General features: G+C 54.0%; 1 protein-coding gene across 5 annotated transcripts in view; it reads right to left on the bottom strand.

Annotated features, from left to right (window-relative positions):
• Nucleotides 1-24442, bottom strand: part of DAB2IP (DAB2 interacting protein) — a 187654-nt gene that overhangs the window by 140224 nt on the left and 22988 nt on the right. The window contains exon 1 of one of the 5 annotated variants that reach the window (XM_036107804.2): nt 20647-20782. The exons of the other annotated variants lie outside the window; for them this stretch is intronic. The gene's annotated coding sequence lies outside the window, so the exon portion shown is untranslated. Of the gene's footprint in view, nt 1-20646; nt 20783-24442 lie in introns of those variants that run through there. 5 annotated transcript variants of the gene reach the window in all.

Here is a 24442-nt window from a genome sequence, read left to right as displayed (position 1 = left end):
CTGCCAGTGGATGCTGTTATCATCATGTGCCTTGGACGAGGGAGTGAACCTTTGAGAATGTAATCCACACGCCTAGGCCAGGCAGCCAACAACCGACAGAACCAGGCTTCAAACGCTGCTGGTCAGACTCCAGTGTCTGAGGTCTCCAGGTCCTCCCACCCCACCTAACTCCACAGCTGGGACAACTCCCGCTCCTACCTCCCTGAGGCCCCTCCGTTTGGGCTCACTTTAGACCTCCGCGCCCCCCACCGGTGGACCACCCAGTCTCCTCGATGGCCACCCAGCCTCCAGCCCCACCTTCTCCAGCTTTCCCTCCATCCAGCAGCCAGAGGGACTGTCCCAGATCCCAAACCTGATGACGTCACTCGGCTGCTGAAACCCTCACCGTGGTCGGTCCCCTGGCTGACAGCGCAGGGTGCAAGCCCCCACTCCCCTCCTCCCACTCCCACTCCCCTCCTCCCCTCTGCCCTCCCTCCTACCACCACTGCCACATTCACCACCTGTGCCCCAGGCTTCCTGTCTCCACGCCTTTGCTCCCGCTGCTCCCTTGGCCTGACATGCTTTCCCCATGCCTCTTACTTCAAGACTCTCAAGGCCCAAATCCAAAGCCATTTTCTGCAAGAAGCTGTCCCAGGATCAGGACTCTACAGGAGAAATGGCTGCTCCCTCCTTGGAGGGAAGTCTTTCTCCCCTTGCCCCAACCCCCAACAAGCCCAGGAGCTCCTGGGGGGCAGGGTCTCCTCCCTCTAGAAGTTCCTTCCCCTGAGCCCTGCATACAGCTGGGCATGAGGATTAGGCGGGTTCAGTGCAGATGTGGTCACCTTGACAACATGACACCTTGACCTTGTGAGGGAGAGGAGGCAAGAGTGGCCTGAGTGCCCGGTGCATGAGTCCTTTATCTTTTGGGGGGGCCATGGACCCCTGTGGCCTCTAGAAAGGTCTAAGACTCCCTTCTTGGAAAAATGTTGCTTTTTTTAAAGATTTTATTTATTTATTCGAGAGAGAGAGAGAGGGCACAAGAGGGGGGAGGGTCAGAGGGAGGATCAGGGAGCCTGATACGGGGCTCCATCCCAGGACTCTGGGATCATGACCTGAGCTGAAGACAGGTTGCTTAACCAACTGAGCCAACCAGGCACCCCTTGAAGTATGAACAAATGTGTTATTTCAAGACCCCCACTAAACTATACTATGACGTGATAGTGTCTGTGATTTCTATGATTTCTACAAAATCACAGAATGGCTAATGCCACCGTGGTTTATCGCCTACATTTGCAATTGGAAGAATTAGAATTTGTAACTGTGGTCAGAGGTCAGAGAAAATAAAGGTGGGATTTTTTTTTTCCTGTCCACATTCTTGGATTCCACCCAGAGACTCCTGGGGTCCTTGGTTGAGGACCCCTGGTGTAGAGGTGGGTGTAAGGGCGAACAGTAGGGCTTGTCCTGGAGACCAGATTCTGGCTATGTGCTGCCTGGCACGTCGCTGACCATCTCAGAGCCCCATCTCCATCCACCTGCCTCGGAGTGATCATGGAGGAACCAGGGCCAGTGCCCTCAGCCTTGTTGCTCGGGCTTATCCCAAAGCCCTTCAGTGGGGTAGGCTTCGCAGAGGCCCCTTGGAGCTGCTATGCCCCAGACAGCCCAGCTCAGGGCCTCAAGGCCCCTGGCTGCCTCCCAGGAAACTTGTTTTATGTCCCGAAAGAGCAGGGCTGACAGGAGATAAATCGCCAAGGAAGGCTGGAGTGGGCTCACACTGTCTGCCTGGCGCCTGCCCAGCCACCCCGCTACCCACCACCACCCTCTCAGAAAGGATAAAAGCACCATTAATTACCGGGGAAGAAAGGGCGCCATGAGGACGCGCCCAAAGGCTGCTCAGAAATCATCTCGGGCCACATTTTCTGAGTGTAGCGCCAAGCCTAGGAGCCGACTATCAACCCTTCCTGGCCTCTGTCCCCAGCAGGCCGGGCTGTCCTCCTCCTGGGATCCCCCCCAGGGCCACCTTTTAACCTGGGTCTTGCTCCCAGAGACCCCTGACCTATCCACTGTCCGTGAATGGATTGCTTTTTGCAGACAGGAGCCCCAAATAGTGCTCCCCAGCTAGGGGTGGGACCCGAGGGGGAAAGGGAGTCAGCCTGTCATCTCTGCTGTCTTCACCGGCACAAGTCCATCAGCGAGTCCTATGGACTCCACTAGGGAAGTGTCTCTGGCCTCACCCAGACCCCACTGCCAACTCTAGTGATCACCCCCCGCCCAGGAGATTGAGTCACCTGCATGGTAGCCCCTACCAGTTACTTTGTGCGGGTCTGTGCCAACAACTGTCCAAGCAAGAGGTCAGCCCTGTTATTATCCCATTTTATAGACATGGTAACTGAGGCTCAGAGAAGTTAAGTGACTGACCCAAGGAGGCACAGCTGGAAACTGACAGAGCCAGGGCTTGAGACCAGTCTGTCTGGTTCCAAATCTCCCCTTTGGCAGCTTTTCAGCCCCCGTGTGGTCCCTCCTGCAACCACAGGTGGCCAGAAAATCTCTCTAAAGGAGGTGTTTGAGGCCCCTCCTTCCCTTTCCTGTCCCTGCCCGGGGGCTCCATCAGAGACTTGCCTCCAAACCCAACTGGTCCCAGTCTCACCTCCACCAGAAAGCCTTCCCTGACTACCCACCCTCCGTGGAGCCAGAAGTCTTCCAGTGCTTAGCAGAAGCTGCCAGAGATGGCCACTAGCACTGCCTGTGGGGCTAAGCGAGGCTTTTCCTTCGTCACCCCTAGCACCATACCCTCAGCCAGACCCAGACACCCCACAGGGGCTCTTCCAAGAGGTAAATGAGGAAGATCATGCCAGCAACGAATGAGCGAGCCATGGCTCATGCCAACCTTCCACCAGAGACAGATCCGTTCACAGGCAGACGGGGGCAGCTGCCCAGGATCATCGGAATGGGACCCACCAGACCAGTCAACCAGGATGGCTAAGCGGGGCTAGGAGTTGACTTCGTAGCCACTCTGAACAGAGAAGAGCCCTGGGCTGGAGAAACAAAGTCAGCAGATGCCCTGGACCCACACATCACTCGCGAAGAGCCCACAGAAGGGCCAGACCCGTTTTCAAAGCCGAGGCAAAACCATGACTTCGGCTCCAAGCTCACAGCAGGAATAACAGCAGTGCTGTTCCCAGCACAAGCACTTTCCTAGGAAATGTGCTTCCCCCAGACAGAGGGACACTGGGACCCGAGCCTGATAGGCTGCAGAAAGCTCGATGCAGCTGCTAGAAACGGGGAGGTAGAGGTCCATGTCCTGACTAGGGACATGTTCTGAAAATCTCTTCGTGAAAAAAGCAAGTTGCAAAATGACTAATGATTTTTTAAGAACTGTTAAACAGAATCATAGATGTGCTATGGATACATCTGTGTGGACGAGAGCATGAAAGAACCCTGAGAAAAGCATACTCCGAAGGCCCCCACCCCAGCTCCTGGCTGGGTCCTGCCCCAAAGATCACACCCGAACTCTACACCGGCTCTTGATGCCCCAGAAGATCATGAGCAAAGCAACATTCACCCACAGGAGGCAGGAGCCTTCACCACCCAACCTCTGTGGAGGGCAACTCAGCAACACGGATCAAAAGTTAAGATCCATAAAATGTCCACTTTAAATTCATATATTCTCCTTCTACAATCGTGTCCCTCAGATAAACTCTCACAAGTGTGCAAGAACAGATGTACAAGGATGTTTACACACTCGTTTGCAGCAGGAAAAAAAAAAAAAAACCCGTAAACAGCATCCGTGTCCAGCACAGAGGACCTGGCTGAATTAATTCTGGTCCCTTCTGAGCGCGGAATCCCGTTTGGCTGCTCGGCCTCATGGGGCGGAGACGTGTATACCAACATGGTGTGCTCCAGCTGAGGAGGCAGGAGATGTGGGACAACCCCCTGGGCAGACAGGCTCGTGGAAGCATGCAGGGAAACAGGTTCTCGAATGTTCTTCAAAAACAAAATAAACAGTGGTTACTCCAGGGAGTGGTGTGTGTGTATGTGTGTGTGTGTGTGTGTGTGTGTGTGTGTGTGTGTGTGTTGAGTGGGGCGGGGGCAAGAAAGGGGAGAGGTTTAGTCTTCGCTCTATACCCCCCTATACCGCTTCCATTTTAAGTCACGGAGTACGCCGATTTTATGTGTTATAACACAGATCCTGGTGCGGACGGATGTTGATGGCGGAGGAGGCTGTGCGGGGCCGGGAGCAGGGGGTCTACGGAAAGCTCTGCACATCCCACTCAGTTTTGCTGTAAACTTAAAATTGCTCTCAGAAATAATGTCTGTCTAAAAAAAGAGAGAAAAATGGAGTGAAAGCCCTTGGAAATGAAAAACACACAGAACTCCCCCCCACCGCCAAGTCCACACTGCTCCTGGCTGAGGCTCCCTGTGCCTTCATCACTCTTGGGCGAGTCCTAAGTCCCGGCCTATTCTCACGTCGTCCTGGTGAGGCGCAGAAAGGGGGTGAAGCTCATGGCAGGGGAGCCCCGCTGAGGTCCCAGAGCTACAGCTCTGCTCACAACCTCTCCTCTGACCAGTATGTCCCTTCACCTTCACTGTTCAAACATCCTCCTCCCTGGAAGCACGTTCCAGGTACCCTCACCCCCTGAAATGCAGACTCTCTGAGGACAGTCCGTGTCCTAAATATCTCTCTGTAGCCGCCAGGGCTGCCCAGTCCCTGGCATAGAGCAAGAGCTCGAGAAACACATGCCAAGTCCATGGATGCCCTACTGAACATGTTAACATTTCTAGCAGCCCCAAGCTCCACCTGAACATCTCTCTGTGGCCACTCATTTTGCCTTGAATTACGCATCTGCCTACCCTCAGCAGCACTGAGCTCCTCAGAGGGGCTCCTGGGCCCACACCCCGATGCGTGCCCCAGCCGGCAGCTCACCTAGCTCAGGAATCTCGAACACAAATGTCGGCGTCAGCCAGGAAGGGAAGAGGACGAGCCAAGCAGGCCGGGCCAGGCTAAATGGAGCGGGCACAGGCCAGCCCACAGTGGTGATACTGGAAAGCAGGCCCAGGATGGCCAGATGATCCAGTTTCAAGAGCAGCTACCGGATTTTAAATGTAAGAACCTTCTGACTGGGGTGCCTGACTGGCTCACTCGGTTAAGCGTCTGCCTTCGGCTCAGGTTGTGATCTCGGGGTCCTGGGATCAAGTCCTACATCGGGCTCCCTGCTCAGCGGGGAGCCTGCTTCTCCCTTTCCCTCTGCCCCTTCCCCTGCTCATGCTTGCTCTCTCTCTCTCTTTCTCTCTCAAATAAGTAAATAAAATCAAAAGAAAAAAGAAAAAAACCCTCCTGACTTAAGGGCACCTGGCTGGCTCAGTTGGAAGAGCGTGTGGTTCTTGATCTCGGGGCTGTGAGTCAAGCCCCACGTTGGATGCAGAGATTACTTAAATAAATAAAACTTTAAAAACAAAACCAAAAAAAAAAAAAAAAAACCCTCCTGACTTAAATGTAAGCAACTAATTCACATTTAAAAACTAACAAACACCCTACAGTTCATAAGAAATAGGGCTACAGGTCAGAATCCATCTAGCCCCCCTGCCTTTGGTAGCCTCAGGGAGCAACAGTTCAGAATTCAGAACAGCCATAATTTAAAAAGAAGAAAAAAGGCAAGAAACTCTCCTTGATCCCACTGTCCCCTTGACCCAAACAGCTACAGGGCCCACATCCCAACCTCAGCACTACCTGGGACTCAGAGACCAGCCATTCTGGAGACAGGCTGTGTGACCTGGGGCAAATAACTTCACCTCTCTGTTTTCTCCCTTGCAAAATGGAGGCAGAGAAGAATAACAGTACCGGTCTCCCAGGGGTGTTGTATGGATGCTGGCGGTTATGAGGGAGAAGACCTAGGACCTAGGAAAGGACCCCGGCCTGTAAGGGTTCTTTCTTCCTTACCATGACAAACATGATCAGCTAGCCTAGAGGAGGTGAGGGACTTAGCCACACCACAGAGGGGCCGGGTGGCAAAGCAAGGGAGCACCCTCTCCTTTGGCCCCCTGACCATGCCCCCGATGAGGCAGGGAATGATTAGCCTCAGAGTGACCCAGGGAAACTTTCACAGATGCATGCTCTTCTCCAAAACCACTACATCCCCCAAATAACAGAACTTAGCACTTACGGAGCATTTAGTACCTACCGGGCACCGTTAAATGCTTCGAGGAAGTTCCTGTCATTTCACCTTCTCAACAATCCCAGAAGGTAGTTATTATTACCTCCCCATTTTCCAGATGAGTAAACTGAGACTCAGAGAAATGACCTGACTTGTTCGAGGCACCTAGTCAGTGGTACAGTCTGGATTTGGCTGTTGACAGTCTATTCCAGCTCTCTCAGCAAGCACCCCTTCCTGCCTCCTTCCCACAGATCTTTGTGGTTCCCAGTGTGCCAGCACTGACCGAGTCTGGGGACTACCAGGAGCAAGACCAGCTCCTGATCCGGGCAGCCTGGGGCACAGAGGCAGGGAACCGTGGACTCTGCCGGGAAGAGCTGCATCAGGGATGATGGAGCCGCTGAGCCAGGGCCAAGAGGTAAGGAGAAGCAAGGCCAGAGGTGTGCAGGTGAGCCCTGGGCTGGTTGCACCAGGAGCAAACCCAAGGCACCTCAAGCTTTGAGGCCGGAGGCTGGGAACCTCAGTCTAGACAAAACCAACCGGGCTCGACTCGAGCCAGGTGAGAGAACAGAGGGCTAGCTTCTCTCTTGAAGGAATATGCATGTGTGCAAGAAAAATGAAAGAGCCAAACATTATGGAGGTGAAGAAAACTCAAAACCTTAAAGCTTAAACCTATTCTTGGGGACCCCCCCAGCCCCTGAGAAGAGGAGGCCTCTTGGCTGGGGAAAGTTCCATTGTTCTGGCACCATCACTCCCCAGCTGCCACCTTTGGGGGGGAGGGCAGTGTCACTCAGGCCTAGGGCTGAAATGCGTTCCCTTAAAATTCACATGTTGACTTTCCAATCCTGAGAATCTCAGAATGAAACCATATTTGGAAATAAGGGCTCTAAAGAGGCGATTAAGGTAAAATAAAGCCATTAGGGTGGGGCTTCGTCTAATCTGACTGGTGTCCTTATAAGAAGAGGAAATTGGACACACAACAAGGACACTGGGTCCTATGTGCCCAGAGGACAACCACGTGAAGAGGACGCAAGAGGGCGACCGTCGACAAGTCAAGGAGAGAGGCCTCATGGGAACCATCCCTGCCGACACCATGATCTTGGGCCTCCAGCCTCCAGAACTGTAAGAAAATAAATTTCCATAGTTTAAGTCACCCAGTCTGTGCTAATTTGTATGGCAGCCCTAGCAAACTAATATATGCAGGGACCAGCCATGCTGTGTAGAGCAAGGACCCTGGCTTGGTCATCTGCAGCCGACCTTGGGCATATCAAGCCAATCCCACCTGCCAACTGGGGGTCGGGAGAGCTGGCCACTCACTTAACAGGGATGGCACAAGGCTCAGATTCAGCACATAGCAGCCAGGTGGGGAGTGGCAGCCCGCCTGCCCCGTGCCCCCATGTGCGCACCCCTGGGCACCCCCATCTAACATCAAAAAGCATCTGAACCTTGAAAAACCCAGTCCCTCAGGGATGGACACTGGGGTCGGGGGCAGCGTGGTCAGCTCATCTCAGTTTCCCTGCAACTGTCCTGGTTTTAAAACTGAAAGTCCCAAATCCTGGGACCGCCCCCCCCACCTCAGTCCTGAGCAAACCGAGACGGTTGGTCACCCTAGCCGAGGGTTGGACCTCTCCTGAGGCCTTCATGTACTCATTCCCGCATGCATCTGACAAATGCTCACGAAGGCCTACTACAAACCAGAAACTGTGTCAGGGGCTAATGGTGAAAAGCCAGACAGGGAGCCTCTCTGCCCTCATGGGCTTTTGGTCCACTGGAAAGACACAGAAAACAAGCATTAAGAAACTATAAATACACAACCACGTACATGTACCTGTAAGACTGTGAGCTGGGCAGGCCCAGTGGGACCTCGGGGCCAAGGCCCGGCTAGCTGCGTCTCAAGGGCAGTGGGAATCGGGAGCAACACGAAAAAGCCTCCAGGAAATTTAAACAGCACACGCACATTGGCTACTGAGTAAAGAGCAGAAGGGAGGCGAGCAAACAGGAGTGAGCCCAGTTAGCAGCATCCTGCAGTCAAGCAGGAGATGGGTCGGCAGCCTGGATCCGGTGAAACCAGCGAGCCTGCACAACGGACAGATTCGTATGCTCCCCAAGTACCCCTCTGATCTTGCCCTCTAACTCAGCAGACCCTGCCCTCACCCCAAGAAAACCCCCAGGAATCAAAGTAAGTCAAAACCCTGCAGCCTTGCCGATGGCACTGACCCCCGCCCCCTGCCCCCCACACGGCGTGGTACCTGTCACTCTCTCGGCCAAACCTGTCCCAAGCTGGCTGTGAATCAATCCCTTCCAAGGGGCCAAGTGACCGTGTGCTTTCCTCCCCCCGGGGGTGGGGGTGGAGCGCTGGTGGTATTTTTAAGCTATTAACAATTGACATCTGTTAATTATTACTTTGTCCACCTCTGTTTTTCTTTCACCCACACCATTGCTCAATCCTCCGGCTGCCGTGGCCCTGAGAAGGAGAAATATTACCTCCCAACAGAGAGCTGGGGAAGCAGAGGCCCCTTGCACAGGTAGGGGTAGGGCTCACAGTCACTAGGTCCTATGCATCTAACAAACCCACATGAACTTCTAGATCCTGAATCGTAGGAAGTACGACTAGGTCTGTGCCCGGTACTGGGGGTCACCATCTGGCCCCCTTCAAGCCCTCTACATTCATAGGCACCCATTGCCTCTGGAGAGGTGGTCTTCCTAGCCAGGCCAGACCCTTCTCTTATAGACCCCAGAGATTTCCAGGCTGAGCCCCAATCAGTCAAGCTACAAATACTAGAGACTCCATAGAAGGAACATTCCCCAGGAGCCAAGGGAAGGGTAAGAAGGACAAATAGCCATGCTCTTCTGGTTGGAGGCGGGGGGCTGGACTGCATGGAGACCTGTACCCTTTCCGGCTTTGTGAATTGGATCAGACAAGGGTAGGGTCTGAACAGGTAGGCACAAGGCTGAGGGACAGCATTGCAGGCAGGGGGACCCTGAGAACAAAGTCACGGCAACAGGACAGGTGGGAGGTCACGGAGTGTTCAGCTGGCTGAGCTCCTGGGTGCAGAGAAAGGCGCTGTGGGCACGGAGGCTCCTACCAGAGCTTGGAGGTCCCTGAAAATCAACCTCAGAAGTGTGGGTAGGCTTCAGAGAAAATAGGGAGCCCCTGAAGGCCCCTGAGCAGAGGAGTGACTGGTCCGAACAAGGTTTAGAAAGCTCCCCTGGAAGCTGAGTCGAGGGAGATCAGGGATGGAGAGGCAGGCCATGTGACAGGAGCCTGCAGCCTGCTTATCCCCAGGGGACAGTGGCGCAGGGATGGAGGCAGGAGCCAGTGCCACGGGGAGCTACTAGTCTGGCATGAAGCAGGAAGGAGGGAATGGAGGGAAACTGCCAGGCTGGGATTCCCTGGCCCCGGGCTGGCCAGCGCAAACTCACCTGAGGAAGAGGGATGTCAGGGAGGGGGAGGGGTGATGAGGATGGGAGGACGTGGTTTTAGCAGAAAGAAAAGGACTTCCCTGTTGGACCTTTGATGTGACTTTAGAGCATCTGGTGACAATCACTTCTCCATCTGGAACTCAGGAAAGAGGATCAGGGTAAGAGATTTCCAATCGGGAAGGGGAGTGGTGCTCAGGAGTCACTGACCCCCCGGGATGAACGGGGCTCCCAGGTGAGAGCTAGCAGGTGAAAAGAGGAGCACTCCCAGGCGGGATCAGGGGGCAACAGTGAGGGGCGCGGAGGGTGTGGTGTCTGGGAAGGCCAGAGTCAGGCAGCTGGAGACCCAGGGCCGACCCCAGGAAGGCTGGCCAAAGCCCTGAGCAATGGTGATAGTGTAATCATCAAAGAGCCCAGGTACAGAGTCCCTTTTACATGCTAGGCCTTGAACTTGAGACCTGACATGCAGCATCTCTCTCACTGACACCTGCCAAACCCCTAGTTTGGAGCTGGTACTGTTATCCCATTTTAAAGATGAGAAAGTCAGCAGAGTGGCTTAGTCCCCCAGCTGGTCAAGCCTAGTCCTGAACCCAGCTGGACTCCAGAGCCCACACACCCTTCTAACCACTCTAAGGCATAGGGGGAGGTCAGTGTCAGATATTTTCATGGGGGGAGGGGCTCCTAGAGGCCAGAAGCTGACCAGGTAGAAGCAGACAACTGTTCCTCGGGCTGGGAAGGGTGGGAGGGTGGCTCTAGCAACTTCCTCCAGCAGCTGGCCCAGACCACGGCAGTAGGAGCCGCCCATCGGAGCGGAAGGATCCGGAAGACTGCAGCAGGGAGCCAGAGCCGGGAAGGACCTTTAGTTCTTGTTCTGCCTTTAGGATCCAAACTTGGAAAACAATGACCGCTAAAAGTGATCTGATGACTAAAATTTTTGACTGTTGCTAAGTTTAGCGCTCAGGGTGGGGTAGGCACGATGATGTACAATGCGCAAACCTTGACTTCCGCCCCCAAGCCTATGTTGTATCCTGGTCCCCTATTTAACTCCTCTATTTCCACATTTCCAAATAATAACTTCTAACCCAAGGAAGGCTTACAGATGAATGAGATCCCCATTCAGCATCTCCTCAGGACCTAACACCTAAGCTAAAAATTACAGTGCTTAACTCAAAGGAATCAATCACTAATGGTGGAATTTCAGGCACCAGAGGTGGTTTACAGGAGTTGCTGAAATCATACCAGTTCTCAGCCTGCCCTGAAACAGTGCCTGGCACATGGCAGACCCTCAATAAACATGTGCCCCTCCAGGCAAGAGCTATGTAGCTCACTGTTGTTACAGTCCAGGGACAAGAAGGCCTCCCTGGAGCCTCAGAGAGCCAGAAGTCACACCCTCCAGCAATCACCCCTTCATCATGGCCCATCACATTATAATTTACCCATCAGTTCTATAGGATAGTATTATATCTGGCCAGAAAGGGCTTTTAAGCACATATATTTGACCTTTTAAAGTTTGGGGGAGTTTTTCCAAAAGTATTTAGGTTCAACCCAATTGTTTTCAATCCTTGAAAGTCCTTCTGTAACACCAAAACTCAGGCCAGACTAGGGACAGCAAACATGCCAACATCGCGCACGCAGCCCCCTCCCCCCACCTCCACCCCCAGGGCGTGGGCACGTATCGCTGAGTGATGATGGCACTCTTTTCTGCTGGGCCAAGATGTGGCTTCAGATCCTCTCAATGCCTGGAGTTTGCTTTGTTTCGCTTATAGGAGATGATGTGCCTACCACATGGATATTGTGTCTCCTGTAAATTCCTTCTCTGGGAAAAAAAAAAAAAGTGTCTACAAAAATCCAATGAATTTACTGACTACTCATGACATGTGCATTGTATTGATGGGTCTTTGGTTATTTTTTGCCTATGTTTGGTCCCCCTTCCGCCAGGGCCAGCATCCCAATTTTCCTTGGGGATCCCCCCTCTCTCCACTCCCAATTCAGTGGAGAAGCAGAGCTTAGCACTGGGGGAAGGGGGAAGAGAGAGACAGATAAGACAGCCTAACTAATTCATTTACTTAGGATTCCCTGGGCCTCCTTAGGTTCTTTATATACATGAGTTCATAAAATGGTCTAACTTTGGCCAGTTTGAGGGGGAGGGGGCTTTGTTTCTTGTACCTGAAAGAGCCCTGGCTGGCCCCCGTGTCAGCCCGGCGCCGGGCCCCGAGGGGTGATCTCAAGACGACAAAGAGTCCTTCCCAGTGTAGCAGGTGGTTGGACAGACTCAAGTAACCCATCCCAGTAGGAACTCCCACTGAGAGCCATAAGGGAACCAGAGAAACTGCCGCCCCCTCCTCCACTGGGCCGCTGATGAGCTCCCACCCCCCACTACAGCCCACGGAGGTCCCGGACTGGGAGTCAGGAAAATGCTGTGAGGCCCAGCCCTGCTATTAACTCACTGTGGGAACTTGGACAGATCACCCTGGGCCTTGATTTTCTCGTCAGCAAAATGGGGGTGGAAATGCCACGTGCCCCCCCAGGCTGCAGGCCAGGGAAGGGAGCTGCATTGTCCAGGCCTCCCAGGGGAGGGTGGTGGTTATGACTACAGACTCTGGGTCTGCAGGTTCCTTTCTCTTGGGTGAGGGCGGGACAGGGGAGGGGGAGCGGGAGGAGAGAGACTCCCCTGAAGCCCCCCCGCACTGGGCTGCCTCCTCCATACAAGCCCCAGAGGAGAGGGACCCGAGGAACCTTCCAGGCCCAGCTTTTCCTCCCCCATCCAGAGCACTCACTCATTGGAAATCGGGCCTTCTCTGGGCATTTGTGGAGGGACCACACTGCCTTCTATCCACTGAGCAGATAAATCTCCCGGTCTCATCCGAGCTCCCTACACTGAGGCCCTCCCTTCCTTCCTGCTGCCCCTCAGGCGCCCCGAGCCAGGGTCCAGAGCCAGCACCTCTGTCTGCCCAGGAGAAAGGTCAGGCCAATTCGCAGCAGTTGCCCTCCCTAAAGGCTCTCCGTCACCCTCCAGGAGGCCAGAGGGTGAGAGCCAGGGTCAGGGTCGGGTCAGGGCCAATGCCCAGGACTGAACTGCCGGTGGTGAGGAGTGACCAAACCCATTAGAGCTGACCCCAGCCTTTCTGCTCCTCGTCTTCCTACAATAAGCCTGCCCCAGTTCCACAGTCAGGTGAGCTCCCGTGCAACGCACGCGTCTTCAGTGTGAGAGGGGACAAATTCAAAGGTACAAGACACCAGATACATTGTCTACAACCCCCACCCCCACCATCACCAGGAGCTGCTGGCCACCGAGGCCTCTGAAGATGCTTTTGTGGGCATCCCCCTGCCTCTGCACCAGCACCGTCCCTTAAAACAACATTCAACAGCTCAGAATTACCAAAATCAATTACTCCAAGATGGAACTCGGGCAGACAGGCATTAGAATAAAGACAGCAGATAATTCCCACCGTCAGGTAATTGCTCCCCAGAGAATTTCAGATAATAAAAGAGGAATCAAAAAAGAGAGCATTTTTTCCCCCAGAAAGGAAGGGGAGACTGTGCACTGATAAACAGAAAGCTCTTCTCTTCCCTCCTGCTTTCTCTCCCCTTCCTTGGCTGTGCCCCGCAGGACCAAACCACAATGTCTCAGAAATCCACGGGGATGGGGATGAGAGGGGGGTGGGCAAGTTCCAGGGTCCTGGGCCCTGGGGACAGTGCTGTGTTCTCAGAGGACATTTGACTCTTGTGTCCTTCCTTGAGCAGGGACACAGACAGGGACAGGGTTCCCGTTACACACGAGCCCAATGATACATGACTGGGCAGTTAATCTCTCTCTCTTCCACGTGTCCAGCTCACCCCCTCAACAAGGACAGAAGCGTTTTGACAGCAGGTCCTTGGCTGGCCAGCCAGCCTCTCCTTGCCACCCGGCCCCAGATGCCCATTGATCCAGGAGGTGATGGAGGGGCACACAGGTTTTCCTGAGGCCAATTACTTGGTTGCCTTGACTGTAAAATGGGGAAATAGCACCAAACTATCATATAGATGTCTACAACGCCACAGCCCCAAGAATATCACAAAGCCCTGTCAATAGGTATTCCAAAAAGAAAAGTGTCCTATGGTTAGAGGTTTGGGAGTCCAGGGGGAAACAAAGTTCAGCCGGTTCCTTCCCTGCAGAACTTCTCAGAGCCTTCAAAATTGCTAATGTGGACTGGTCCTGTAGGAATGGGCATAAAGTATGCAGCCTTTTCCAAAACTCTTTTTCTACTAAGTATCTCCCCAGACTGCTGTTCCGTAGAACACACTAGGGCCAGCAGTGGGTGCAGACAGAAGGTATAATGAGGCTGTAATAAGGCATTTAAAGGGGACTGGTTAGGGAGCTATTAGAAAAATTCATGGAGGGCATAAGCTTGAGATACAGTCTAAAGGAGAAAGGAGGGGCAAAGACAGGGAAGGGACATCCCCCTTAGAAAAGACTGTCCAAGCAGGAACCCTAGGGGTGGGAGAGCCCTGGGCATGCTGGGTCCAACTGTTTGCCTTAACTGTTACCAGGAGAGAAGGACGGAAGGCTGGAAAGGCGGGGCAGGGAGGTTCTTGGGGTAAGGAACACAGTGAGGGTTTCTTGAAGGTCCTGGAGTCAATAATGGCTTACTCATGAGTGGCTACCATGTGCAGCGCAGTGCAAAGTACAATTCTGACAACACTCCTATGAGGCAGGTTCTAGTGTATCTGTCACTTTGGAGCCAAGGACAAGTTAAATGGCTATCTCAGTTCATGCAGCTACTGAGTGGTGGGCAGAGATCTGAAGCCCCCAGCATATTAACCAGAGAACCCGTGCCCTTAACCACTGAGCTTCCCCACCCCAGAGCTGCAAGGGGCAGGGCTGAACCCAATGCCACCAACACCATCAAGGTGTGGAGAAGGGTCAATCATTCCCTGCCACGGGATGCCCTGTCCCTATGCCTTGGTTTCTGACTTATATTGCATCGGCCAGTGCTCCCCAAATATGTACATAGGTCATTGGCTCTGAATAGTTAAAGGGAGTCTTTCCAACCTTCCCTCTGGGAATGGGCAAGAAGGTGCCAAAGCACAACTTGGCACCAACAGAAACATGTGACGGAACCCATCGACATCCTCAACAAGATTTATGTTTCCCAAGCACGTGGCTGCCGCTTGATTTATGGGGCCTGTGGAGCCATCCTAAGGGGGAGCAGACCTCTCAAGGGAGGGAGGCATCATCATCATCAAATATTTCGATAATCATCTCCATCACAGTAAAGAAGGCACCAGGCCCCTTCCTGCCCTTGCGCGGGAAAGGAAGTGAAATTGTTTGCCTTAATTCAATTAGGTAATTAACTAGACAATGCAAAGAGAAATTCCAGCAAGGATATAAATACTTAAAATCCCTGCACTAGCTGGTGAGGAGGATGTCAACAACAGGAACTCTGGCGGAGGGGAGAGGTGAGGGCGGGCGGGGAGAGGTGTGTCCCGAGCTAAAAACAACAGTGGGCAGGCAGCAGTTTATAATGACAGACACTTAGCCCGTGCCAGCTCTGTGATAAGCACTTTGCATGCATTACCTCACTTGCGCCTCAAAACAACTCAGTGACGTAGGTGTCACTATTATCCTCATTTGACAGATGAGGAGACTGGGGTGTAGGCAGCGAAGGGACTCGTCTGAGGGCACAAAGCGGAAGTGACAAACTCGGGTCTGATTTCAAACCCACCTCTTCATCCACAGCCCTCCGCTCCCTCTCCAAAGGCATGCCCAAAATAAAGGGCCTATAGGGATGGTTCCGGTCTAAATGGGGAAACTGAGGCAGGATTGGACACCTCCCTCCTCCCCAACGGTCTTCACTGCCTGGCCCGGGGCCTCCCAGCTGGCCAGGCTGCCAGGCTGCCCCCAGAGAAGCAGGCAAACTTGGGAGAAGTGATTTTGCAATCCTGTTTGCAGAAACCCAGACAGCTGCCCTCCTGGGGGCCCCCTCCAGCCTCACTTCCTCCAGGAAGCTTCCCTGACTTCTCGCCCTCCCCACACACCAGCCTGTGGGCTCTCCAAAGACTGGGCATGCTTTCTCTCTAGGACTGGACCCCAGAGGCTCTCGAGAGGGAAAGAGAAGCAGAACGTCACGCTGGTTTAGTCCCCTCCACCTTCACCGGGCAGGTCTGTTCCAACAAACACTCACCCCAGTGGTTTCAACGGCAGAAACAAGCTCTAGTGGAATGTGAATGCCGTGCAAAAGGTAAACTTCAAGCGCCTTAAAGAAATCTTTTCCTCTATCATCCTGTCTCTATTCATCACTGCAGCTCACTTAAAAACCCCTATTCGAAAACCTTTTTGTTTGGGCAATTTGAGGCGCTGTGTATCTTTACAAGATAAATAAATAAGCAATTCATATAGTCTCTTTAATTCAGACTTCTCCATACCCAGAACTGCCTTCACCAGAGGCAGCAAGTTCTAGAAAGGGGCACTAGCCAGAGCATCCCAAGACCAATGTGAAGGGGATGGAGAAGGCCCGCAGTAATCATAGTGCAAATAATGGTGAGTAATAACGAAACGCTAGGATTTACAGAGGACTCACAATGTGCAAACACCGGACTGGGCTTTCAGCTCCACCCCTAATTTTAACCTAACGACAACCCTAGGAGGCAGGTATTGTTGTTATGCCCATTTTACAGATGGAAATACCGAGGATCTGAGAAGTGAGGTAGCTTTGTCCAAGTCACACAGCTGGCAGGTGAGCCAGCCAGGACTCCAGTTTCATGGGCCCCAGACCACTCCCCACCCTTGGCCCCTCTGCAAGACCAGGCCCTTCTGGGGTGGGATCAAGCTGCTTGGCTCTGCCCCCACCTCCCACCCCAAGCCCAGGACTCAGTAGCCAACACAGACTCCTGTTCCAAATCTGAATCAACACCTCGTTGGCCACTCCACTCAAAGGGAAATGGCCCCCGCAACTGCCCAAAGGCACCTTCTGGGGACAGAGGGGAATGGAATTAACACCAACATCAAAAAGGCCAAGAGCTACAGGGGGTGGAGAGAAACAGGCCCAGGACTGGCTGTCTGTGAGAGCATGGCTTCTAATGCACCCTTCCCTCACGGAGCCTGGATACAGCCGTACCTGCTCTCCTCTGCTCCCCCACCGACTGCTCAAGCCCAGTGTTAGAGGGGGAACATGGGGGATGATGTCAAACTAGAAAAGGACTCCTCATTCACCCCCTTTCTGCTCCTCACCAGCTTAATCACACCTAATTTCTCCGTGTTTGTACTTCCACGGCAGCTGGAGGGCAGAGAAGCACAGTGCCTGACACCTTGGGCCGTGGGGTGGAGAAGACTTTCATTCAAATTCTAGTTCTGCCCCTTCCTGGCTAGGTGACCTTAAGCAAGTCGCTCCCCCTCTCTGGGCCTCAGTTTCCAACACGGAAATGATGACAGGACCTCATGGGACTGCCGTGAGAACCAGATGCGCTAATATTGGAAAGTCCTGAGCCCAGCACCTGGCCCAGGGTAGTACTCAGTAAGTGTGGGCTGCTAGGAATTATTATTACAGCCCAGACAGGTCCTGCACCTTGCACAGAGCCAGTGTGAGGCCTGGCAAATACTAACTCTGGGTTCTGGCTCCTGGATCAAGCTCTTTCTCGACACAGAGCCACTCAGGAATGTGAGAGGGCCCAGTCCAGGAGCTCTCATGGCCCAGTGGCCTCCCCACGTCTGCAATTCCCAGGCCAAGTACAAAGTCCCAACCAACAGGTTTGTTTTCCTTACACACACACACACACACACAAAATCGACAAGTGGCTCAGAGTGAAAGTTCCCAAACCTTGGCATCCTCCCCCGTCCAGAGGTGAGTAGTGATCTCATCCCTGTGACTAAGCCAACACGGACGCCAAGAGCCCTCTCTGGGAACCCGCGGGCTTGGCACTGCTGGTTCCCAGCCCCAGGAGGAGCCAAGGCTGCAAAACTGGGATTCACGCAGAGCTGGGGATCCCTGCTCTCGGAGCTGAGAATCAGAGTGGCTTGAAAAGCAGGGCGGTGTTGCAGCCAAAGACCAGCTCTGCGTGAATCCCAGTTTTGCAGCCTTGGCTCCTCCTGGGGCTGGGAACTTTGATCTGCGTTCGAGTCACAGCTTTGCCATGAACTTCCCATGAGGTTTTAATATGCAAACCCAGGCCTCTGTCTGCCCAACCCTAACATGGGTAGATTACAGGTTTCCAATGGTCCATCCAGCTGAGATCTGGGTTCACTCCCTTCCTGCCCACCAGGGGCCCCTGGCCTAGAGCTAATAAAGATACAGGTTAGAGAAGTGGGCACTACAGTGCGTGAAAGGAGAAGCCACTGTTGCTGGAGTGGATGGTGTAGGCCGCCAGGAGAAGCTGGGCCTGATAAGGGGGTGGGGCGGGGAGGAAGAGAAAACCAATCCTGGTGGTCTGCAGGCTCGTCAGGGGCAAGGAGCAAAGTTCCAGAGGCACCAGGGCAGCCTGTCAAACATTCCAGTGAATCCGGCCAGGAGGGGAGAAGAGCCTTCCCCCAGAACTTCAGCCACCGCCCCCTCCTTCTCACTTAATTCCTCCCACCATGGCCAACACAGACAATCAGGAGAACGTAGATGAAAACTGGGAAAAAGCCAAGAAACCAATACAGACTTTGCCCCTGAGCTGGCTCCTCCCAGAACCCCGAGGTAGCAGGAAGTGAGGTCCTCCCTCTCCCACGGCGCCAGGTTCCAGGAGAGGTGGGGACAGACAGGGTGTCTTTCGAGGGTTTCTGTGACATCCACTCTACCACATACCATAAAAGGCCACCTGCAGCCAAGCCAGGGGAGCCCACCATTGCACTGCACTGTTGACGAAGCCCATAGCTGCTGTGTTCTAGAAGACTCAAAGCCTCCCCTTTGCCCGCAGCATCCTGTTCACACTCATGGCGTTCGAGGTGTTCAGTTTGGGGTCCCAAGGGCACTTTTTCGCTCCCATCACTGCCCCACCTCCCCGCACACCCCTGCTCCAGCCGCTTCCACTCTCCAGTTCTAGATCCCCATCATGAGCCTTTGCCCCCTGGGCTTTGATCTGTCCTCAGGCTTCCCGCTGCCCTTGCTGTTTTGCTTAATAATCTGTCCCTGGACAAACCATACAAGACTCTTAACTCTAGGGAACACATGGAGGGTGGCTGGAGGGGAGCGGGGTGGGGGGCTGGGGTCACTGGGGGATGGGCCCCAGGTGTTATACACAACTGATGAATCACTAAACTCTACCCTTGACGCTAATAATACACTAGATATTAATTAATTGAATTTAAATTAAATAATAATAATAATAATAATAACGATCTGCCCCTGTTGTTTTGACCAACCCCCCTTTCCTCTTGTAGTCTGTTGACTTTTAGACTTTAACTGGGCTCCTTGGGAGAATAAAGAACGCAGACAGAGAGAACAGAGCGAGGTTCTGCCACCAGATTTCAGGTACAGGCTCAAGCGCGGAATTGGGGCCGTGCCACCACGTGCCCACTTACGAGGCGGGCGGGGTGACCTCTGCCTACGTCAACGGCGGCCGAGCCACGCCGGCGAGCTCGTGGAGCCAAAGGGCTCTGCACAGCCTCGAGTGTGACACGAACTCAAGGGATTAGGATGTCTATTTTTAACTCCCCACATCCTGGCCGAAAAACAAATCCCTCACACACCCTGCAGATCCCTATCAGGGGGGCTGGCAGAGCCTTTTGGGAATTGCCTCCTCCCGGAAGCAGAGCCAGCTTTCATGGCTTTGCCTCTGCCGGGAAAGGCTGGGAGAGCCCCGCTCCGGCCGGGGCCAGCTTCCATTAGGTCTGCCTGGGTCCTCATTGCCCCTGTCAAACAGCCATTTCCTGGTGGACTCAGTTGTCACCGATTCTCCAGCCACCAGACAGGGTCACCAGCAAGGCTGAGGAGGGTTATTCATTCGTTTACTGATTCGTCTACCCCCACATTCCCTCCTGGCCCTCTGAGGAGCCGGGCTGGGCCATTACCAGTCTTGCTCCTCTCCCCTCCTCCGGCACCCCTGGCATCCCTCGGGCCTCACTCCAAGGTGGGTGTTTAATAGGTGATCAGTCACTGTGACCTGCAGGGAGATGGGGGCTTCCTACTTCGGGACAGAGAACTCCTCCCCAGTCCCTGGCCTACCTGTGTGGGCTTTGATCAAGTTTGTAAGGACATTTGCTCATTCTCCTTGGTCCCACCTCGCCCACTTCACCAAGCCCCGCTGACCCCAGGACCAGAGAAATGAACCTGCCACTGCCTAAGTTCACTCTCATCAAATGATACCAGCAGAGAAAATGACCCCAACACATGAGTTTCAAAGAAAAAAAAGCCTCATTCCGAATGGGGAGCCTTCAAGATGGTCAGCCTTCTCCTGGCTGGACAACCCCCGCTGACCCCAGGGACAGACAGTTTCCCTGAAGGTTCTGACCGCAAATAACAGTACAACCCTAGAGAAGTCATGTGATCCCTAGGGGCCTCTGGGGCCACATCCGTGAGCCCCAGCACAATCCCAATGACCCCACAGACCCTCCCATAAATACATTACACACTCTCTTAGGAATTCTAAAGAATCTTGGCAATGCTCATTTGAGACCTGAAGTTCAGCCTGCGGGGGGCGGAGGGGGGGGGGCAGGAAATGATGTGCCCTTTTCAGACCTTCCTCCAGGCTTCTCTGTCTTTGATGCCACAAAGCAGAATAGACTTCTTTAAAAGGCAGATCAAGAACAATCCAAAGGAGTCAGGGAAGTCTTTCCGCAAACCAAAGGCATCTCTGGGTCCATCCCTCAGCTGCAGGCAGCCTGGCACAGAGCTCACAGAGGACCCAGGCTCTTTGCACGGGGAAGCAGGGTTCTGGAAAAATGCTCTGAGCCAGGAACAGAAAAACCAAGTGCAATGACAAGCCAGTCCAACCCTACAAGGCTTTATGAGCATTTACTAGACCCAGGAAGGCCTGGGCCGGGCCCCACACGCTCCATGGGCACTAAGATGAGAAGTAAGGCCCCAGGCCTGGCCCTCAAGAAGCTCAGAGCCCGTCTTGGGAGACAGGCAAGCCGACGACCAAGTGTAAAGCAAGGCGGCTGATAGGAGCTACAAGCCAGGACCGCACAGGGGGGGCGGCTCACCCTTAGTGGAGTGATGAGACCAAGTGGAGGTGACATTTGGGCCAGACCCAGAGGGGCAGGAAGAATTTGTGCAGTGAAGCCACGGCCACGAGAGAAGGGCATCCAGGAGTCAGGCGGAGACCGGGACACAGGCAGCCTGAAGAGCAGAGGGAGAACAGGCAGAGAGGAGAGTTGCAGTGGGCCCAGAGTGCGGGTCTGATCCTGCAGGCGGGAAACAGGGAGCCCTCCCTCCCCTCCCCGCCCCAGGGAGGGAGGAGGAGGCAGGATGGAGGGAAGCTGAGAACAGGAGGCTGGTGGAGGCTTCGGTTGACAAGAGCCCGCTTTAGGAAGCCGGGCTGCCAGGGGCTCCCCCTGGGCATGGAGAACAGGCACCTGGACCCCCTCACCCAGCTGCTCTGCTCCAGGGACAGCCTCTTAGCCATGCTGGCACAGACCCCAGCTGGGAGGGGCCGGCCTCAAAGAATGCTGGGGACGCCCAGGGGAGAGGCATGCGGTGGCTTGGCAGGGAGACAAGAGACAACCGCACACCGTCCTGGCCTCTCGGCCAAGGCTATGAAGGGCTGAGGGGGTGCTCCGCTGGGCTGGAGCCCCGTCCTGCTCCTCAGCTCCCTCTCACAGGCCCGGCCATCATCACCCCCTGCAGTGTTCAGAGTGCTGATTACTGTCTAATTCCAGGGGTGAGCACCCTGACCGCACCCGGGGCTCCCTCCTGTGGCCCGCGCCCCCACCCCTCAGCTCCCTGAGCCCCCTGGACACCGAGCCCACAGAGCCCAGCTGACTGGTTTCACAACAAGCCAGTGTAGCACGTTGCCCTGCAACCCAACCCAACAACTCACCCGTGCCCCAAGCCCCTCACAGGACCCCCCTCCCCAGAAAGGCAGAAAAAGAAGAGTAACGCATGAATATCAAGATTGGAAGGAATCTCAGAGATATAACTGAACACCGCCCCCCCCGCCCTCCCCCCCCCCCCCGCCTTAACAGACAAGGAAACTACAATTTTAAGAGATGACCAGCTCTGCCGGGGATCACACAGCCCAATGGCGGCCCAGCCAGAACACAGATCTTCCTTCAAGCCTCTGGGAGGGCTCCAGCACCGAAGCCAGGACCAGGCGGGGCAGTAAAACAAGGACATAGCGCGGATATGGTGCAAGAAAGGCCTGTGCTTATTGTCTAGGGGCCTGGGTTCAAGTTCTGACTTCACCACCTTCCCTTATGCACACAGACATTAGAGCTTTGGACATGTCACTGCAGCTTCCTGGACTCCAGAGACCTCTTCCATAAAATGGGTGCTTAATAATTCCGTGCTCTCAGCAGGATCAAAGAGAATCAAGGGGGAACAAGAGCACTGTGTACAACAGAGCCAGGTGGTCAGGACGGGGACATTGCCGAGGCCCGTGCAGAAGACTCCTTCACCTTCACCCCTCCTGGAAGGGCGCCCAGCCCAGCCAGCCCTAAGTCAGACATTTCCCCAGAGCTGCCCCCGGGCCAGCAGAGCATCCCTCCAGGGGAAGGGGTGGGTTGCCCCTGGATTTACAACACAGATGCATGCATGGCAGGCCCACCCCCTCCCCTCCCTCAGGGGTCCCCCAGCACCTCCTGATAGAGGTCATCACGGGGCCATGGAGGAGGAAGGGTATGTGTGTGGCGGCGGGAGAAGGGAGGGTCCTGCCCACCTCTCCTAAGTCCCCTCCACCCTAGCTGAGAAATCTGAGCACAAGGTCCTCATCCAAGATGCACTAATCCTTCTAGAAAGCAGAGGTCACAGGTCTTGAGGGGAGGGAGGTGGGGTGAGCAGGGCCTCCTGGGAGCCGCCGGTTTGCTGCCATGCCCATCCACTTGTGGCAGGAGAGGTCTCAGTCCTCCACGGGCCTCTCCATAATGCCTGACATCCACCCAGGAGACTTCCACAGGCAGGGATCACCCCACCAGTGGGCATAACATCCTGTCCATTTACAATCGGGAGAAAGCTCCAGAAAGGAAAACTAACCAGCTGAAGAGAATAGAGCCAAGGCTGGAATTTAGATCACCTGGAACCCATATCCCACATTCTCTTCCTAAGCACACCTTACAGCCATGGTTCCCAGGCTGTGGTGTGCATGAGAATGGCCCCGCGAGTTTTTCAAAGTGCAGATGCCCAGGTCTGGAGTGGAGATGAGGAATCTGCATTTTAACAGGTGCCCCAGGGGGTTGTGATAAAGCGCCGTCAGCACACACCACAGGCCCGGGGGCACACACACACGTGCACACACTCATGGGCACACATGACTCGGGCCAGCATGGAGCCAAAAAGGACCATTAGAAGCATGGGCTCTAGGGCGCCTGGGTGGCTCAGTTGTTAAGCAACTGCCTTCGGCTCAGGTCATGGTCCCAGGGTCCTGGGATCGAGTCCCACATCGGGCTCCCTGCTCCGCGGGAAGCCTGCTTCTCCCTCTCCCACTCCCCCTGCTTGTGTTCCCTCTCTCACTGTGTCTCTCTCTGTCAAATAAATGAATAAAATCTTTAAAAAAAAAAAAAAAAAAAGAAGCATGGGCTCTAAAGGCAGATGCCGGGTTTGGGATGCAGCTCAGCTCCTTATGGGTTGTATGACCTTGGGTAAATCTCATGACCTCTCTAAACCGAAATGAGGGTAAGAAAAGAATCAGCCTCAAGGTGTTGTCTTAAGGATGCAAGGAAATAATATGTATAAAGCACTCCGCACAGGACCTAGCACAACATAAATACTCAAAAAATGGTGTTACCCTCATGGCCAAACTCAGTTCAGTGTATTGAATGTCGAAGGGAGGGAACTGAGCGCCAGGCGCCACGGGACCGCAGGGCATCGTTGAGCCGGTAAGAGATGCCTGAAGGGTCGTACCAGAACCAGTGGGTAGAAGTAACAGATTTCTGCTCGAAACACGAAGAACTTTTTTATCAGCCTGGAGTTGCTCCATCATGAAACCAGCTGCCTAGTGGGCTGTCACTAGAGGATGGAGGCTAAAAAGACTAGAGGTTCACCAGGTAGAGATGCGGCACCAGGGAAGGAAGAAGGGAGGGGGTGGCCTGGCGCTCTTGAAGGTGACTTTCAGTTAGGTTCTACAGGTCAGTCCCTCTCCCTATAATTGGTGCATTTGCACTGTCCTGATCTTTACAACCTTTACCTCCACAAATCCAAAAGGGATGGGGAGAGGCCAGTGGTTGATAGAAAGTCTTATTTTGCCTTCTGAGTAGTTCCTGGTAAGGAGGGGGATGGATGGGACTGTCTTAAATCCGAGGCCTACAAACACACTGAAATCGTATGCCTCAGAGGATATGTGCATCTGTGCACGTTTCTCAAAAGGGCTGGTTCATACCAACTTTTGAGCAGAGGGGAAACTGAGGCACAAAGGGGGTTGTGTGGCTCAGGCTGCAAGAGGGCCCAAGCTCCAGGATACAGACTGGAGCCCAAGGCTGTTGTCCTATGAGCCAGGTGCTTTCCATGCCTTATCTTTCAAAATCCTCACTACATCCCCCTGGGGTGAGACCTTTGAGCTCAGAGAGCTCAAACTCCCCAAGAACACAGAGCTAGTGAGTGGCAGGGCTGGGGTTTGCACCCAAGTTCTCTGGGCCTCAGAGCTGGTGTTTGGCTTGGTTTTAACTCTTGGCTATCCTGTCTTAAGTCAAGAAAACACAGAGAGATGTTTGGCTTTGACACGAGGGGAAATCATGTTAGAGATGATGATCCTCATAGGTGACAAGCTACCTACTCATCCACCCTCAATTAAAATTAAATTCAAATCAAAATTAATTTCACCCCTAAATAGCAGAATGGGGGGAGGGA

Source organism: Halichoerus grypus, chromosome 14 (genome assembly GCF_964656455.1).
Source record: "Halichoerus grypus chromosome 14, mHalGry1.hap1.1, whole genome shotgun sequence".
Taxonomy (NCBI): domain Eukaryota; kingdom Metazoa; phylum Chordata; class Mammalia; order Carnivora; family Phocidae; genus Halichoerus; species Halichoerus grypus.
The sequence above is the reverse complement of the archived record's forward strand: the minus strand, read 5'-3'. Positions and strand labels throughout refer to the sequence as shown.